The following is an 18,871-nucleotide window of genomic DNA, read 5'->3' on the forward strand; positions in this document are numbered from 1 at the left end:
TGTTCAGCTCCTTTCTTGGAGGCCTTAAATCTTTGGCAGGAACCCAGAAATGTTGAGATCCCTCCACCTACCTCTCTTTTAGCAATTAAGTAGATCGTACCGCAGTCAGAAGCTTCCTTTCAATTCTGTTTCCAGCCTAAAGCACCCCATGGTCTGGAGATATGCCAGGAAACTTGCATGAGGAATCCCAGTCCTATGGAGAAGGATGTGCATGTTCCCAGGAATCTCAGGAGGCATGGTGTACTGATAGCTGTGTTCAGGGAGCTGGTCAAATGCCTCATCTCCATTTCTGTTCTGGTGGCCTAGATGCCTGGTTCATGTGTAAACTCTCTCTAGAGATGCTGACATTTACTGAGCAATCTGGTCTGACCTCAGAGATTGCTCTGCTTTTTGCTGGGCGTTGGATTTCAGACGTCCTGAGCTCCCTTTCTGCCTGAATTGCCCTACGAGCATATGACGTAGAGACCCTCACCTCCAACTGAATCTCTTCTCATTGGGCACTTGGGCAAGGCCTGCGCTCCTGGAAAGACTGATGGGAAAGAGACTGCTGCGGGTCTCTCGCCCAGCCTCCGGGCTGGCTGTGACTTTGCGGAGCCAAGAGGAGCTCCAAAGCAGGAGATCACAGCAATGCTCCTGCTAGTCCATGTTATTTTTCCTAAGGCTTAGCCTGAAGCTCCCAAGAGGCACTTTGTGGCTATTGCCCCTGTCATTTCATTGGCCGCTGCAGAACAGAGCTTGGCTCTGTTATTGCTGCGTGGAGGTGTAGGCGCTTAACTAGGTTGCCCCATGCTGCCTTCAGCAGGCTAGAGAGGCCCACTTCCCTCACACTGTCCTCAGAACTCATGCTTTAGCTCCCTAGCTCCACCTTGGCAGACCTCCTCTGGACCCTCTCCAGTTTCTCCACATTCCTTTTGAAATGGGAGGCCCAGTGGCTCATATGGCATCATCATGGTGATCGGGCCCCTCTCCTCAGGGCACTCCGTAGCTGGCCAGGTCTCTACCCATGCTCCTGCATGGAGTTGTTGTGCACCTCGTAGGTTGAGATAAAAACAGATAGTAGGTGGAAAAAAAAAAAAAAAAGGATAAAACCAATCATAAACCAAAACCAACAGGCAACACAAAGGAAATCACTTCCCACCTCTCAGCAGCAGACTGGTGCCCAGGCAGTCTCCCAGCAACAGACACCTTGAACAACAAAAATCTCCACCTCCTTCTTCCTGTCCTCCAGCTTTTATTGCTGAGCATGGCATCATATGGTATGGAATATCCCTCTGGTCACTTGGGGTCAGCTGTCCTGGCTGTTTCCCCCCATCAACTTCTTGCCCACCCCCAGCCTACTCACTGGGAGGGAGCAGAGTGAGAACCTGAGAAGGCCTTGACGCTGTGCAAACACTGCTCAGCAATAGCCAAAACACGGCTGTGTTACCAACACTGTTGTAGGCACAAATGCCAAACATGGCACCATGGGGGCTGCTACGACGGAAGTTAACCCCTTCCCAGCCAGACCCAGTACACTTGAACTGGGGGTGCAGAAATGGACACAGTAGTGTACTGGTGGTCTAAGAAGTGATGAGCAGAGGGAGACAATCACTTCCCTCACTCCTTTGGCCAGGGTCCTCTTTATACACTCCAGGACGCTGCTGGCCTTCTTTGCCACCAGGTGGCACTGGATCGTGTGGATCACTGCTGGAACGTGTTCTGCCTTCCCCAACACCACCAGTGCCTTTTCCGCAGAGCTGCTCCCCAGCAAGGCAGTGCCCAGACCCTGCCACTGCAGAGTCTTAGTCTATCCCAGGCGCAGGATCTGGCCATTGTCCTTCTATTTCATGAAGGTCCTGACAGGACAGTGCTTCTGCCTGTCAGGTTGCTCCTGAAGGCAATCCCAAGGCACAGGAATCGTCCTCCCAGTTTAGTGCCCTCGACAAACTTGCTGAGCCCTGCCTCCTCCGGGACATGGATACAGGTGTTAAACGGCAAATGGCCCAGGAGAGTCCTCTGTGCTGCCCCACAATGCCCCACTATGTCCCAGTGGCCTCCAGCTAGGGTATGACCCCTTCACCACAGCTCTCTCAGCCCCATCATCCTACTGGTGTTTTGCTCAACTGCTTGTCTATCCCTCCAGACTGTAATGGCCTAAGATGGGTACAAGAATATTGAGGGAGACCATGCCAGAAGTCTTGCTGCAGCAGAGGGAAATGCCATCCACTGTTCTCCCGTCGTACACAAATGGAGTTACTTCATCATGAAACCAATCAGGTTGGCGAGGCATGATTTACCCTTGCAAAGTCCATGCTCATGCTCTTCTCTTTCACGTGCCCAGGAATGTCACCCACGAGGAGTCATTCAATGGATCACCCAAGCGAGGCTGTACAGCCTGTGGTTCCCTGGGTTGCACTGTTGGCCGGATTCAAAGATGGGTGCAACAGTGGTTTCTCCTCACTCACAAGACACCTCGACCAATTCCATGTCCTTTGAAAAGGAATACTCAAAGAAATATTGATCTTGCCCTGCAACTTCATGACCACTCCTCTGCTTGTTACACCGTGTATTTAGTTTCTCTACTCTTTCATATACTTTCACCTGTCCTGATCCAATGACCATTTGTAATGTCATCTTTGCAGATGCAGACTGCCCATACAAAGGCCCTTTCCATTGTTCTCCATTTTTCTCCTCCCCTTAACCTTTGTTCATTCAGATACCTCTCACCTATGCGGCTGCTTTGAGCTTCAGGGAGTTAAAAGCTTGCCTGTCTTTCACTAGTCTAATGGTCTCTTCAGCCAACACTTTAGTTATGCTCTTATCTATCTTTTTCTATCTCTCTCTCTAAGACATTTCTGATAAGATTATCCCTTGTGGAGAGGCGACCTCATTAGAGGCAGCTTATACTTAGCATGTGGTTACGGAGTGTATTTTATTGTTTAGGAAAACTGATCATGCTTTAATTTTCTTTCCTTTTCTACAAATAGGAAAATTTCTTCTGTGCCTGTGTGCAGCCAGTTCTCGAAGAAGAGAATGTGGGAAAATGTGCAATGGAGCTGTAACATCCAGCTGCAGAGATCAGTGGAGAAGTTTGATGCAAAGAAGAGTGATGTGAGTCTCAGCTGGCCAATGTCAGAAATGGTGAGCTTTGGGAGGTGAGGAGCAAAGTTCTCCATACAGTGTGAGACCTCAAGGGACTGCTTTTCCTACCTGTCCAGACCTCCTGAGGAGACACCCTGCATCAATATCACTTGGAGAATGCTCCTATCACCTCTTCTCTAAATTGAAACTGATAAAAAATATCCTTTAAAAGAAAAAAAAAAATTTTTATTAGATGCACTTTGAAATCTTCCTCCTTAACTACTCTATGAAACCTCTGTAATTAGCTGTACAAGTCGTGGAGACTTGAAGAGAATTACAGGAAGAGACATGGCTCGTTAGGGCTTTCTGTATTTTCATGAGCCCCATGGTGCATTTGGTGCTGAGTCCATGAACCTCCGATCCTGAGGGAAGATTGAACAAACTGCTCAAGAAATCAGAAGCAAAACTCAAAGTACCTTGAAGCATTAATGGGCTCCACTGAGGGTCATTACTGGCAAAGACTCCCCATGGCCTTGTTAGAGCAGAGAACTGGAGGCCATGATTGCAGGTAGGCACAGGCACTGTGCAGGCAGCTGTAATGCTGAGGAAAGCCTTGGTTTCTTTTAGGAAGCAGAAAGGCCAAGCCCTGACCCCCAGGCCCTGGGAAGGCAGACACTGTCCCTCACGTGTGGCTCAGGGCTCTTCCTGGGGGCAGTGGAGTGTGAGGGTGAGCAACGCCAAGTGTAGGAGAATTCTATGACCCCTCCCAGCCTCCCAAAGAAGGGGCAAGGACAAAACAAGGTCCAGAGCCTCAAAAGAAAGTTTCTCCTGCCAGGCCTTGGTGGTAGAGGCAACTGCCTTAGCCAAGGGGCCAAAGCCCTTGGTCCTGTTGAGCCTTTCAGCTTTGACAGAGCCCTTAGTCTTCTCTGCTGCAGGCTGTCCTATGCTCTCCCATGCCTGCACCTCTTTCCCTTCATGCTGTAGACACCCATCTTGCTTTCCCACCTAGCTCTCACCCCAGCATTTCTATACCTTCACTGATGTCTCTCCACCCTCACTGCCTTTTCCTTGAAACACAAAGCCATGGGCTGATCCAGACTCCCTCTGGTGACCCCTTACACCACAAGGATGCTCTTTGAGTGAGGCTTCTTTTTTCTCGCATCTGCTCTTAACCTTCCAAGCTGCGCTTTGTGGAGGTTTCCTTCTCTTCCCACTACCAAGAAAAGCTCCCTTATCTTGGAAAGCACCCTTCAAGTACTTGCAGGCTACTACTATAGAGCCCTGAGCCTCCACTTCACCAGGCAAAGAAGCCCAGGTCTCTCATCTTCTCCACAGAGGCACCAAAACCCATCCTGGCAGATCTCCTCTAGAACCTCTCCAATTCCTCCTCATTCCTCCAGACTCAGGAGCCCCACACCTAGACACACTATTCCAGATGTGGCTACACCAGTGCTGAGGCGAGGGGGATGATGATAACTCTCTTGCCTGGGTGGCCACGCTCCTCCTAATGCAGCCCTATCTGCAGGTGGCCTCATTAACTTTGAGCATGGCTCAAACTGCTCAACACTGGCTCATATGGCATCCCTTGGAAGGCCAGGCCCTTCTCCTCAGGGTCACTGCTGAGCTGTTCAGGTCCCAGCCTGCCCTCATGTTTGGGATTATTCTGCCCCCAAGAAAGGACTCACACATTCTCCTTGTAAAACTTCATGAGGCTTCTATTGCCAAATCTGAGAGTTTCTCAGGATCCCTCTGGAGTGAAGCTCTGTTTGGACAGCTTTTAATGTGTTCGTACAGATGGCCCACCAGATTTGTGGTGCCTCTGGTGCCTTCAGATTTGTGGAAGCCTTCTCTTCTCCTAGCATTGCACCTTTGCACAAAAGGCGGACAACGGCATCCTGGGCTGCATTAGGAAGAGCACTGCCAAAGGGCTGATAGAGGTGATCCTTCCTCTCTACTCAGCCCTGCTACAATTTGTCTTGCTCACTTCCCTCAGGGTTTTCTACTACACCACCTCACTCACACTGCAGCCAGAGCTACCCTCCACATCTTCCACCACTCCTGCCTTGTCTTCTGGTGAAAAACATATCCAGGAGAGCACTGTCACCATGCCGGGTCAGGGATCACCTGCCACCTTCCCTGTAACTGAGGTCTTCTAGCAGAGGTCCATGGTCTTCAAAGTCCCCAGTAATTACCAGGGCCTAAAATTGTGTCCCTTCCTCCAGCTGCCTAGAGGACAACCCATCCTCTTCCCAGCCTTCCTCGGGCAGCTCAGTGGTCCTGACCAGAAGACCATTGTACTCCAAGAAGTTAGTGATGCACATAACAGTAAACCTGAGTAGACCCAGGCCTGTGCTGTGCTGTGCCCTATGTACAGCCTGGCCTTCAGGCTGTGTTGTGCAGATGATAGTCAAGCTGGGTTGAAGCATAAATTTGCTTGTACTGAGAAGTCTGCAGGAAGCTCCCACCTGATAGCAGGGATGAGGCCAACTGCATGTCCTTACCTATCTCTAAACCTGCCACAACAAATTCACATGTGAACAGCCTCTTTTGGGGGCAGTAGAAATGGTGACTTGGATTTTTTCCTTCTAAGGAAACACTGCAAGTGATCACAGGAGCAAAAGGGGCTGACCCTTCTACAGACGGGATCTGCAAGACTTGCTGCACCAGCAGCAGTGACAAAAGTCACCTCACCATGCTCTTCCAAGCCACCTGCCTGCTGCTGGCCTTTCAGCTTCTCGGATAAACACAACCAAACCCTGTGCGTACTGCTGTCCCATCAGGTACTCAGGCAGAAGGGTCGTGACAACCATACCCAAGGCCTCTTCCTGGATGGACCTACCAGGTACTTAGGGAAAGGGATTCCCACAGTCCTAGGGCCAGCCAGGTGCCTTCTTGCTGCTCTGTCAGAGACACTGGCAGATGTGAGCCTAGGAGCACATAGCCCAGGCATGAGTCAAGGGCTGACCTATCAGCTACTGCAGAAAGAGACCTCACAGCCCTTTCCCAGCCGTGTTCCTGCTGCTGGCCTATCAAGTCCAGAGAAAGATGTGACCTCACCACCACCTTATCACAGCCTTGTGCCTCCTGCTGGCCCATGAGATCCTGAAGCACATGTGACCTCATCATAGCATTCCCACCATCTCCTCCTTGTGGCCTACGAGCTGGTCAGGAGCATGTAACGACACACTCCTCTTCCAACACCACGGGGCTGCTCTGGGACCTCACGATCCCTGCCCTGCCTTCAAGGGGCCAAACAGCTTAAGTTAGGGTTAGGAGAGGGGATGAAGATGAGGGGGTTAGAGCATGGGAAGGAGGGGTTTGGGGGTTAGATGTTCAGGTTAGGCCTTAGGGGATAGAGCTCGCCTTTCAGGCTTAGGGATTGGCAAAGGCTTAGAGGGAGGGTTTGGTGTTCTTCTGAGGGTGCCTGGTTCGTGTTGAGGGTATGGGCTGGGTTTGTGGGTTAGGGGGTTTTTCAGGGCTGGGCTGAGGGCTGTGGTGAAGGCTAGCATTTGAATACTAGGGATAAGGGCTAGGGAGGAGGATGATCAATAGGGTAAAAGTAAGAGGGGTTATGGGTTCTGGCTTTGGTTTAGAGGTAAGGCTGAGGTTAGGGATTAGAGTAGTTGATTCCTGTCAGGCTGAAGGGTGCAATGTAGGGGTAGGGTTAGGACTCAAGGTTATTAGAAATACGGTAAAGGTCTCACAGGAATGTTTTCACATCAGTGTCACAGTGGCACCAAAATTATCTGAAGTCATCTTTCCTTTTCAACATCTTTCATGTCTGTTGGCCAAACTCCTCTTCCCTCCACCAAATCTCCCATCTCCCTTGTCCCAGCTACTTTGTCCTCCCCAGACACTTTGTCTTGTTGGGGTCAGGCAGGATTGTAATGGCTTTCAAGACCTCCAAGTATCTGTATCCACACTGCTGGCCAGTCAGAAGTGACCTCACAGCCAGCATCCAAGGGGACACGATATGCTGCTGTGGTGGAGAGGTCCCTGCTCAGCCACCCCAGCAGCACTGAAGGCAGGCCATGCCCTCCACCACCCCTGACGTACTCTGCCTGCATACCAGCTCATGCTCCAGAAGGCCTCCCATAACTCCTGGGAAACATTTCCCACATGGGCTCTTTGGCTACCCCAGTGCGTCCTGGAAGCAGTGGCCACCTCTGTGTGGATGATTGAATCAAGCCCTCAATGCAGATTTTAGGACAAACTTGAAACCTCTGCAGAATAGAACTCAATGTAATAGCTGAAAAAGTCTTCGTTTCCAGCATTGCTAAGGTTTTATGAATTTCATATTTTTAATTATTTGTATTAACAGCACCAAGGGTATGTACTAGCAAGCTGATTTTGCTCTCTTCTCTATGTAAAGAGTTTTATGCAGCCACTTATCACAGTGAATTTTCTTACCAATGTTTCAAATGGAGAAACATTGCTCAGAAGAACTACTGTATTTATATTGGCACATGTTACCGCTCTACTTCTGCCTCTGTCTTTTTTCACAGAATCATAGAATCATTTAGGTTGGAAAAGACCTTTAAGATCATCGAGTGCAGTTGTTAACCTAACACTGCCAAGTGCACCACTAAACCAAGTCCCTACGTGCCAGCTCTACATGTCTTTTAAATACTTCCAGGGATGGTGACTCAACCACTTCCCTGGGCAGCCTGTTCCAATGCTTGATACCTCTTTCAGTGAAGAAATCTTTCCTAATATCCAGTCTAAACCTGCCCTGGAACAACCTGAGGCCAGTTCCTCTTCTCCTGTCACTTGTTACTTGGGAAATGAGATTGAGACACCCCCATCACTACAACCTCCTTTCAGGTAGTTGTAGGGAGAGGTAAGCTCTCCCCTCAGCCTCCTTTTCTCCACACTAAACAACCCCAGTTCCCTCAGCTGCTCCTCATCAGCCTTGTGCTCCAGACCCTTCACCAGCTTTGTTGCCCTTCTTTGGACATGGTCCAGCACCTCAATGTCTTTCCTGAAGTGAGGGGCCCAAACCTGAACCCGGCATTTGAGGTACAACCTTACCAGTCCCGAATTCAGGGGGGACAGTCTCTTCCCTAGTCCTTCTGACCACAGTATTTCTGATACAAGCCAGGATGCTATTGGCCTTCTTGGCCACCTTGCACACACTGCTGGCTCATATTCAGCCGGATGTCAACCAACAGCCCCAGGTCCTTTTCCGCCAGGCAGCTTTCCAGCCACTCTCCCCCAAGCCTGTAGAGTTGCATGGGGTTGTTGTGACCCAGGTGCAGGACCCAGCGCTGAGACTTGTTGAACCTCATACAATTGGCCTTGGCCCATCAATCCAGCCAGTCCAGATCCCTCTGTAGAGCCTTCCTACCCTCAAGCTGATCAACGCTCCTGCCCAGCTTGTGTCATCTGCAAACTTACTGCAGGTGCACTCAATCCCCTCATCCAGATCATTGATAATGATATTAAACAGAACTGGCCCCAGTACTGAGCCCTGGGGAACACCACCTGTGACCGGCCACCACCTGGATTATACTCCATTCACCACCACTCTTTGGGCCTGGCCATCCAGCCAGTTTTTAACCCAGCAAAGAGTACACCTGTCCAAGCCATGAGCAGCCAGTTTCTCCAGGAGAATGCTGTGAGAAATGGTGTCAAAGGCTTTCCTAAATTCCAGGTAGACAACATCCACAGCCTTTCCTTCATCCACTAAGGGGGTCACCTTGTCAAAGAAGGAGAACAGGGTAGGCAAGCAGCACCTGCTGTTCATAAACCCATGCTGAATGGGCCTGATCACCTGGCTGTCCTGGCTGGCTTCATACTTTCCAGGTGTCCTGGGACAGTGTCAGTGGTGCTTGTGTGGAAGAACAGCAGGGGGTAAGAGTCCAAGGGCCAGACAGGCTTCAGCAGCCTCTCAGCAATGCAGCCTTTGATCAAGGACAGCTGACAAAGCTCCTTAGAAGCTGCTAGAACTTGCCAGCAGCTTGCCAGAAGCCAAGGTCTCCTCTGACTATCCTTACCTGACAGCAACAGGCACCTTGAGCTTCCTGAGAGGGCTCCCTGGATCAAGATTCAAGTTCACCAAGGATGTCTGACAAAGCCCCCAGAAGAGGTTTTCAGGGCTCTGTTAGACAAAGTCCTGAGGAACTTGGGGTGAATTCAGTGTTGACCCTGTTGTGAGCAGGAGGTTGGTCTAAAGACCTCTCAAGCTCCCTTCCAACTTGAACAGTTCCATCATCAACCTGTCATTTCTGATGATAGCTACTATAATTCTTGCAGGCCTTAATTCCTCATCTGCATGTGGGTTAGCACCACGCATGGAAACTCTAGAGCCAGACCCTCACAGTGGGGTCATGTTGCCACTAGGGCCTGAAATCCTTGAAGTGCAGCGTTTCATTGTGGACGACTGCTTGTTAAGACAGAATGGGCCCTCCTCACAGCCTGCAAAAGCTGTGCATTGCAACAGGATGCCACATGAGAGTGACACACGCAGAAAGCCATGGCATGAGGGTGATGATATTGCAACATCCCTGAGGTCCCTTGCAAATCCAGTCAAATCCAGGAGGATTGGAACAGCCCTAACCATGAGCTCCATGCACTCCAGCTGGTCATTGACATAGGGGGTGACACCCCCTCCTCGTCTCCCCTGACTGTCCTTCCATTCCAACACTCCAGTCATAGGAGCCATCCCACCGCGTCTCTGTGATGCCAATAAGGTCATAGCCCTACAGGTGTGTGCACCTCTCTAACTCCTCTTGTTTATTCCCCATGCTATGTGCGTTTGCATAGAGGCATTTAAGGTTTTGCCTCATCAGAGCACAGTGACGTATTACACATGAGAATCTGAGAATAAAGGACTCGGCAGCCCTGTTGCACGGGAAAGAGGGGCGACAGGGTGAGATATTGGTGGGCAAGGCCGACTGGGGGGGTTACCTGGAGGGCAGGAGTACCAGGAGGAGCAGGAGCCTGCTGTTGTACCTGCCCATGGTGGGGTTTGTTGGGGGCAACCATCATTCTGGGGGATCTGTCCCCATGGCGATCATTTCACCAGCGCCTGCTTCCGCCAGCCTTGCAATGGTTTGGATTTTCATACCACAACAACTTCCCATCTCAATGATTTCCTGTCCTGCTGATGCTTTCCTGTCCTCAATGCTGATTTCCTATCCCCACAATGGTTTCCCATCCCAAGGATGATTTCCCATCCCGATGATGGTTTCCTATCCCAACGGTCTCCCATCCCAAGCATTATTTTTTGGGGGAGGTGAATTTCCTGTCCAAGGGGTAGGGATGGTGCCAGCACTGGTGGCCCTGCGATGCCAGCACGTGTGTGCTGCCCCATACTGCCCCAATGGTGGGGATGGGAGCGTTGGGGCATTTTGGGGTTGTTTTTGTCCTCCCCTCTGTGCCCTGGAGGGCAACTGCTGCTCCCAACTGTGGTGAAACTGGTGCCAGTACTGGTGCCATGCGGCCATGATGCGGAGCACTCACCAAAATATGGCAACTGACCCATGCCCACTGAGGAGAGAGGCTGGGCCGCAAAGTATGGCATTGCAAGAGGAATTCGTGCATTCGTGTACGCGTGAGCTGTCCCATTCAAACTGGGGCACCCCAAATGCGGTTTTACACATGGTTCTTATGCCTTTCAAGCGTTCAGGTCCAATGTGATTTGACCAATCGCTACTTAACACACACATACAGGCTGCTGGTTTGCAAAGCAACTCTAATTCTATGGTGGTGTCATGCCTTTGCTTCTTTCTTGATCTAGATGTCCCTGGAGTTGGTCTTGCTGCAGTTCCTTATCTCTGATGCCAGATAAGGGGAGGGTTTCACAGAGGTGTTGGAGGGGCTGGGATGCTGTCGTGATCTGGCTACTCCAGGGGTATCCTTTCTTCTTCAGGGTGGGGGCTGTCAACCTCCTCCTTGCAATGAGCTGGGGTCCTTTAGTCATGCTGACTGAACCATGACTGTGCAGTACACAATGTCAACGACATGTCTATCAAACTGTCCAACTTAAGGAACCTGATCCAATTTCATACTCTCAAGACTAATTGGTGCTATAATTAGGAAATGAGATTTTCATAACGAATCCCCTGGGGTGTCCCTTTGTGCGGGTCCCCGGGAGGTACTTGTGAGGGTTGCTCGTAGTGGGGTGGGGGATGCGGGTACTGGGGGTGATGGTAGCAGCGTGGTGGGGGGATGCTGCTCCTGGGGACGCCGGTGCCAGCCGGAGGTGGGGACGCTGGTGGCGGGGCTGTCAGCAGCAGGATGGGGTAGAGATGGCGGTACCAGGGGGCTGGTACCAGGGCGGCGTGGGGATGGTGGTTCCGGGGCGGTTGTTCCCATTGGTAACCCCGAGGTGGCACCGTGGCTGCAGCCTCTGCTGGGCAGGGGGCGTGGCCTCCTCTCCGGGGGCGGGGCCGGCGGGGGTGTGGGGTCAAGGCAGCGGAAGCGCAAGTGAGGCTTGGCAGGCTGGCAGCTCCCGAGGCCTGACCCCGTCATGAGCTCAGCAGTGAGGTAACTTTGCACCTTTGAATGGCAGAGGCCAGCTGGAGGAGCGGTGCTAGAGGAGGCTTGGAAGCAAAGCTGACTTTGTCCTGGAAGGCGAGGCTGCGGTGTGACAATTCAATCCAGCGCTCGGCCGGTGGCTGGTCCCAGGGAAATGGCGCTGGAGCCCCGGTGCTCCTGCCGTGGCCCGGGCAGTGCTGCGGGGTGTGCAGCTGCCCCTCCTGAGCGCCCCGTGGCTGCCCACAGCACTCAGAGCAGCAAGGCCCTGCTGGGACTGGGGAGAGTGCAAGTGTCGCAGGTCCAGGGAGTCCCTGTCACTTGGGCTGGCACCTTTTGGGCCAGGGAGCCGTCCGAGGACGCAGGCAGTACAGCCTGTAGCAAAGGGAGAGAGCCGCCTTGTCGAGGTTTAACCCCAGCCAGCAACTACGCACCACACAGTCGCTCGCTCACTCTCCCCTAGTGGGATGGGGGAGAAAATCAGAAGAATAAAAATGGGAAAACTCATAGGTTGAGCTAAAGACAGCTTAATAAGTAAAGCAAAAGCCATGCACGCAAGCAAAGCAAAGCAAGGAATTCATGCACTACTTCCCATGGGCAGGCAGGTGTTCAGCCATCTCCAGGAAAGCAGGCTCCATCACGCGTAATGGTTACTTGGGAAGACAAACGCCATCACTCTGAACATCCCCCCCTTCCTTCTTCTTCCCCAGCTTTATATACTGACCATGACGTCATATGGTCTGGAATAGCCCTTTGGTCAGTTTGGATCAGCTGTCTTGGCTGTGTCCCCCCCAACTTCTTGTGCACCTGGCAGAGCATGGGAAGCTGAAAAGTCCTTGACCAGAGCAGCAACAACTACAACATCAGTGTGTTATAAACACTGTTTTCAGCACAAATCCAAACCATAGCCCCATACCAGCCACTATCAAGAAAATTAACTCTCTCCCAGCCAAAACCAGCACACGCCTGCAGTTGTCTGCCTGCAGAGTGGCCGCCTTTCACCAGGGAACAAAACTGAGGGACAAGGAGCACTAGTTCGGAGTCAGCCTGTGGCTGTATCCTGGGGGGCAGATAAGATTCCTTGGAAATGAACCTGTAAGAGACCAGGTGCTTTGCTACACGAGTTTCACGGACACAGTCCTGCACCTGGGAAGAGTGGAAAAGAAACCCTCAGCAACCCAAATGTTCACGCAATGCCTGCAGCTATTGGGTAGAGAAGGGACAGACCTTGCCTCTCTGATGGCATCTGATGGCTGATGCCTCTGACTGAAGGCATCAGTCAGCGGCACACAGGCACCAAATCTCCTTCTCTGCGATGCCATCTGGGGTGTCTGTCATGCACCCACCCTGAATGGCAACTGCTTTCCCGTATGTCCTGTGCTGTTCCGACAGCCCTGGCACCTCATGTGGCTCTATGGCCCTGGATTTGAACATTAAATTGAACATCTGCCCTGAATTCTGTCATGCAGCCTGGGGATGAACATGAACCACCTGCCAAGGTAGTCAGTGGAGATCTAGTAAATGCAGGTGATGGAGGGAGACTGAGCTCTCCCTGTGGCACATGACTCCATACTGTCAGATGAATAACGCTATAGGCCGCCCTGAACGGAATGAGTAGGGACATGTTCCGTTGCCCTTAATTTGGGCAACAGCTGTCATTGGCATTGTCATTGTCATTGTCATTGGCATTGTCATTGTCATTGTCATTCAGAGGATGCCCCAGGGTGTTGCGCTGTCTCTATGAACTGCTCCATTTGAGTTTGCAGGTACCTGCAGATACCTTCAACCACCTCACATGGTTCAGAGCCCTCACATGTCACCAGGTGTTTGGCTCTGAACAGCTCACTCCTGCCTTCCATCTCAATTAAGTAGCATGGGAGCTGAGACAAGGAGCTCCCATGCAGGTGGCTATTCTGTGCACATCTGAACTGAGGCAAGAGGAATCCCACCTCCTGTGGGTTTGTGGCAGGCATGAGAGGGAGTTGAGTCACCTTCCAGCCCAAATAGAAACCCAGGGTAAGATGCCTCGACTGACCCAGCGGCATCCCTTCCCTCAGCAGTGGGGCTAAAGAAGATTCCTCCCTGTCAGTGTTGGGGTGTCCTCCCTAATGATGGACAAGAAAAGGTGATTATAGGAGCTACCTCTGTCCCTGAGAGGTGAAATGACCCTGCTAGAAATCAGTGTCTCTCGCCAGCTGAGGGAGGGAACATCAGTGGTTCCTTCAGCCTGTTTCACAGCAGGTTCCCCTGCAGCCCCAGGGACACCTGGAAGGAGCCCAGAGGGAGCAGAGAAAGAGATGCCTTGGGCTGGTCCTCTGCTGCTGGGCTGGGCTGGGCTCCTGGGATGGAGGGAGCTCATGGCAAGCGGGCAGCGCTGCAGAGAGCGAGCTCTGCCCAGGAGCAGCTCCTCTGCAAAGAGCAGCAGGGCTGGGGGCACTGCCTGCAGGTGCTGAGGGGAGAGGAGCGAGGCAGAGGGGTTAAAGACAGTCAGGAGTGGGAGGACAGAGGACACCTCACTGGTGGAGAAATCTTCACAGCCCTTGTTTGTCTGGGTGGGGAATTGGACATGAAAATTCCTGTCTTGGTTGTGGAGGAGACACTTCAACTCCAAACCTTTTTTCCCTTAGAGGCGAATACATTTGAGTGTATAAAAATGAAGACCCCCATGGCTTGCAGACAGCCCCAGCATCACCTTTCCAGGCTCCTCAGGGTTGAGCTGATGATCCCATCATAGCCTGCACACCCAGAGATGCCCCTGGGCAGTGCCCTGCTGCTGGGAGGTGTCTGCAGGGCAGAGGTGATCACTCCTCAGGTGGGACGGGTCTGTGAGCAGTGGCAGGGAGGAGGCGTGGGGACGGGGAAACAGCTCCTGGCAGGGACAGCTCCAGGCAGCAGAGACATGGGCAGGGGCTGAGGCAGAACTGCGACCAGAAGTGCTGTGTGAAGGGAATTGGGGCGCCTCCCTGCCACCCTTTGCAGTGCAGATGCTTCCCCAGAGCAGCCCCTGGTCTCCTCTTCCACCCAGTAGAGCTTCTGCCCTCAAGGCTGTAGGGACTTTGGTTGAGTCACATCCTTAGCAGCTAAATCCTAAGAAGGAGAAACTCACAAGTTCTGTGACTTCTGTTTGTCTGTCCCTGTCCTCCCTCAGCAGGAGCATTGGGGCATTTCTCTGTCTTTCCCTCCTGTCCATGCTGCCTTTGTTCCTGTGGGTCTGTGGACAGTGCAGTGTGTGGGGCTGAGGTGGGAGCTGTCTCTGCTCAGGTCACAACAGTTTTAGCACGTCCAGGAGTTTCCCTGGGGTTGCCCTGCTGGAAGATGCTGAGCAGCTCCTCTTCATTTTAGTGGCTAACATCTGAGGTAAACAGTGAATTTCAGGAGCTGTCACCCCCTTTCCCAGGTGCCTGCAGCTATACAGCAGGGATGACAGCTTGGGAGCACGTGGGCAGAGCCCTGCTCCTAATGGCACATTTGGCCAGACAAACCAGAATGCCAGCCAGGGAGACGTATGAAGGTTCTGAAAAGCCTGAGAGACAATCTGTGTTTGGTGGGGGAGGGAATGGAAAGCTAGTTTGTCAGAGCAGTCCTAACTTGTGAGTGTCATTTCCTCCTTTGGCAGTACCTCATGAACACAGGGATGAGATGTCCAACAGCAGCTCCATCACCAAGTTCCTCCTCCTGGCGTTTGCAGACACATGGGAGCTGCAGCTCTTGCACTTCTGGCTCTTCCTGGGCATCTACCTGGCTGCCCTCCTGGGCAATGGCCTCATCATCACAGCCATAGCCTGCGACCACCGCCTCCACATCCCCATGTACTTCTTCCTGCTCAACCTCTCCCTCCTCGACCTGGGCTCCATCTCCACCACTCTCCCCAAAGCCGTGGCCAATTGCCTGTGGGACACCAGGGCCATCTCCTACCATGGGTGTGTGGTCCAACTCTTTTTCTTTTTCTTTTTGATGTCAGCTGAGTATTTTCTTCTCACTCTCATGGCCTATGACCGCTACATGGCCATCTGCAAACCCCTGCACTACGGGACCCTCCTGGGCAGCAGAGCTTGTGTCCACATGGCAGCAGCTGTCTGGGGCTGTGGTGTCCTTTATGCTGTGCTGCACACTGCCAATACATTTTCAGTCCCTCTTTGCAAGGGCAGGGATGTGGACCAGTTCTTCTGTGCAGTTCCCCATATCCTCAAGCTCTCCTGCTCAGACTCCTATCTCAGCGAAGCTGGGCTTCTTCTGGTTAGTGCCTGTTTAGCATTTGCGTGTTTTGTTTTCATTGTGCTGTCCTACGTGCAGATCTTCAGGGCTGTGCTGAGGATCCCCTCTGAGCAGGGACGGCACAAAGCCTTTTCCACGTGCCTCCCTCACCTGGCTGTGGTCTCCCTGTATGTCAGCACTGGCATCTTCGCCCACCTGAAGCCCTCCTCCATCTCCTCCCCATCCCTGGACCTGGTGGTGTCATTTCTGTACTCGGTGGTGCCTCCAGCAGTGAACCCCCTCATCTACAGCATGAGGAACCAGGAGCTCAAGGATGCCCTATGGAAACTGGCCCAAGGGGTGATGTTTCAACAACAATAACTTGCTTCTCTTTCTCTGCACATTTCCCAGAGTTTGTCTTAGGCCACGAGTCTGCTTTTTCTCCCTTGTGATCATCCTACTTAAAGATAATTTGCTGGGCTTATCCTCTCTGTCTTGAGGTTTGATCTAGTTGAGTCTAACCCTGGCACAACACCATGTCAGATGTGGCCTGTCCAAATGCAATAAAAAGGCATCTTCAATAAAAAGGCATCTCCCATGTGCAGTGCTTGAAGGCTGGGCACTTCCTCCAAAGGTGCTGCCAACAAAATGTCCAAGGAATTGGTGTCTTAAGGAGGTTTTTTTCCTTGTGTTCTCCCTGTGATTGGGGTTAAGCTCATGGTACCATTGGGTTCCATTGGACTGAAAGTTCTGGTTTTACAAGCTCTCTTGTTGATGTCCAGTGGCAGTGGAGATGGTGCATGGGCTCCCAATTACCTCCTCAGGCTGCTTCACATAGGACAGGACTGATGGCATATAGGAGTCTGTCTCAAAAATGAATTTGGAGGGTTCAGGAGAGGATGGGGACTCGCAATGTGCCCAGGGCTGGGAGTGACTGAAGACTCAGAAGCTGAAACACCCTCAAAGGTGAAGTTCCCCAAAAGTAAACCACTGAATTGATGTATCCGAAAAGAAGGACTCTGCAGTTCCGTGGGAGACAGTGGGGACCCAGCACGCACAGGGGAGGGAGACTGGAGAGATGCGGGAGCTTCATGAGGAGGCCCAGGGCTCTCGTGCTGTCCTGGGTAGTGGGGCTGGTGGGGGTAGAGAAGAGGTCAAATGCAGTTGGCGTTGAGGATCAGCTACAATATGGCTGCAGGAGAGCCTGGGAGTGACTGGCCTCTGTTTGCTTGTGTCGTTATTGCAAGCAGCATCCCTGGGGCTGATGGGCAGGATGAGACCCTTCTCTGCCTCCCAGGAGATGCTGTGCCCTTCAGAGGGGCTGGGGCTGTGGTTGAATGGCCAGAGCTCTGCAGCACCCTGTGGTAGCACTTGCCGTGCAGCCAGCCTACACGGAGCTGCCCCAGTGGGCAGGACTGGGCTGGGCTGGGCTGTTGTAGAGGGCAGGGGAGGTGGGGGGAGCTGGGGAGAGGCTGGGCTGGGCTCAAAGGAGCCCAGGAGAGGAAAAAAAGGCCAATGTAGAGCTAAGGTGTGAGAGTGTGCAGGGTGGGGGTACCCAGCAGGGTGCTCACAGAGCAGAGTCAGGTGTCATGGTGAAGGAAGCAAGGTACCAAAGGTGCCAAAGAGGGGGGCCCAGTCTGTGCCATGTTCCCTGGACACCCTGTGGAAGCTGCCCTGGGAAAACTGTCCCAGATGAGTCCCACACACCGGCCATTTCCATGTCTGGTCATATACCCCAGGCCTTAGGAGGGACTTCAGCTGCATGGTCACCTCTGTCCTCCTCCTGGGCTCAGTGATACCCAACTGCACCACCAGTATTAATAAAAAGGGAACCAGTTTGCTACTGACATTTATTACACACAAGTCCCATAACTCTTGCCGCTGCTGGTCTCTCAGCCAAGCCTTTTCTCAGACAGCTCCAGCTACATCAGGTGCTTATGGCTTTTCTCAACAAATATTGAAAAAGTCCATTGATTGAGATTGCAGCAACTGGCCTGGGTCCTTGCTCCAGTGTTTATTCTGAGCAATTTCTCAAAAATGCATCCCTCTCAACAACTCCTTGTCCATAATGTGCTCCAGGTCTCCACTGTCCTTCTGGCCTCTGCAGGACTTGCTCCAGTCTGTCAGGGTCTTTCTTGTGCTGGGGAGCTCCAAAGTGGATGAAGCAGTCCAGATGCCGTCCTGTGATGGATTAACCTTGGCCAGCAGCCAGCCAGACACCTGGCTGTCAGACAACCCCAATAGGACAAAGGGAGAAAATAAATCGGAAAAGCTCATGGGTCAAGATAAAGTAAAGGAGATCAGTTACCAATTACTGTCACTGGCAAAGATGTGTTGACTTGCCGAGGATCAATTTAATTTCTTGCCAATTCAAAAAGGCTTGCATTGTGACAAACAATGACAAAAACATTAAAGACCATTCTCCTCACACTTTCTCCCCCCAAAAATTACTCTATTGCTGAAATTACTCTATTGGTCCCAATTCATCTAACGACCCCAGCCCCAAGAGGAGCAGGGGGGATGGTGAAGAGGGGGTTAACAGTCACTAAAGAACAGCTCTGCCACTCTTTCCTCCTCACACTTCTCCCCTGCTCCAGCTTGGGTACTCCCCATGGGATCCCACCATATTTGCAGTACAAGGCGATGTGTTGTTCATTTCTTTCTGTCTTACTTTTCTCCTTTACACTCACAGAATAACAGAACGGTTGAGACTGGAGGGGGCCTCTGGAGATCATCTGCTTCAACCCCCAGCTGAGGCAGGGTCAGCTAGAGCAGCTTGCTCAGGACGTTGTCTAGGTGGGTTTGGAATGTCTCCAGGGATGGACACTCCACAACCTCTCTGGGCAACCTGTTCCAGTGCTTCACAGTCAAAAAGTCTTTTCTTGGGTTCAGATGGAATTGTATATGCATCAATAAGATGCCTCCAAGCCTTCTTTTTTTTGCAGACTGAAGAGTCCCACATCTCTCAGCCTTTCCTCCTGTGAAAGATGCTGCAGTCCCTTAAGCCAGCTTTGTGGCCCTTTGCTGGACTTGCTTTAGTAGATCAACCACTTTGTTGCACTGGGAAGCACAGCCCTGGCCACAGCACTCCAGATGTGGCCTCGCCAGTGCTGGCAGGAGGTGAAGGATTACCTCCCTC

Source organism: Mycteria americana, unplaced genomic scaffold, assembly GCF_035582795.1.
Source record: "Mycteria americana isolate JAX WOST 10 ecotype Jacksonville Zoo and Gardens unplaced genomic scaffold, USCA_MyAme_1.0 Scaffold_29, whole genome shotgun sequence".
NCBI lineage: Eukaryota > Metazoa > Chordata > Aves > Ciconiiformes > Ciconiidae > Mycteria > Mycteria americana.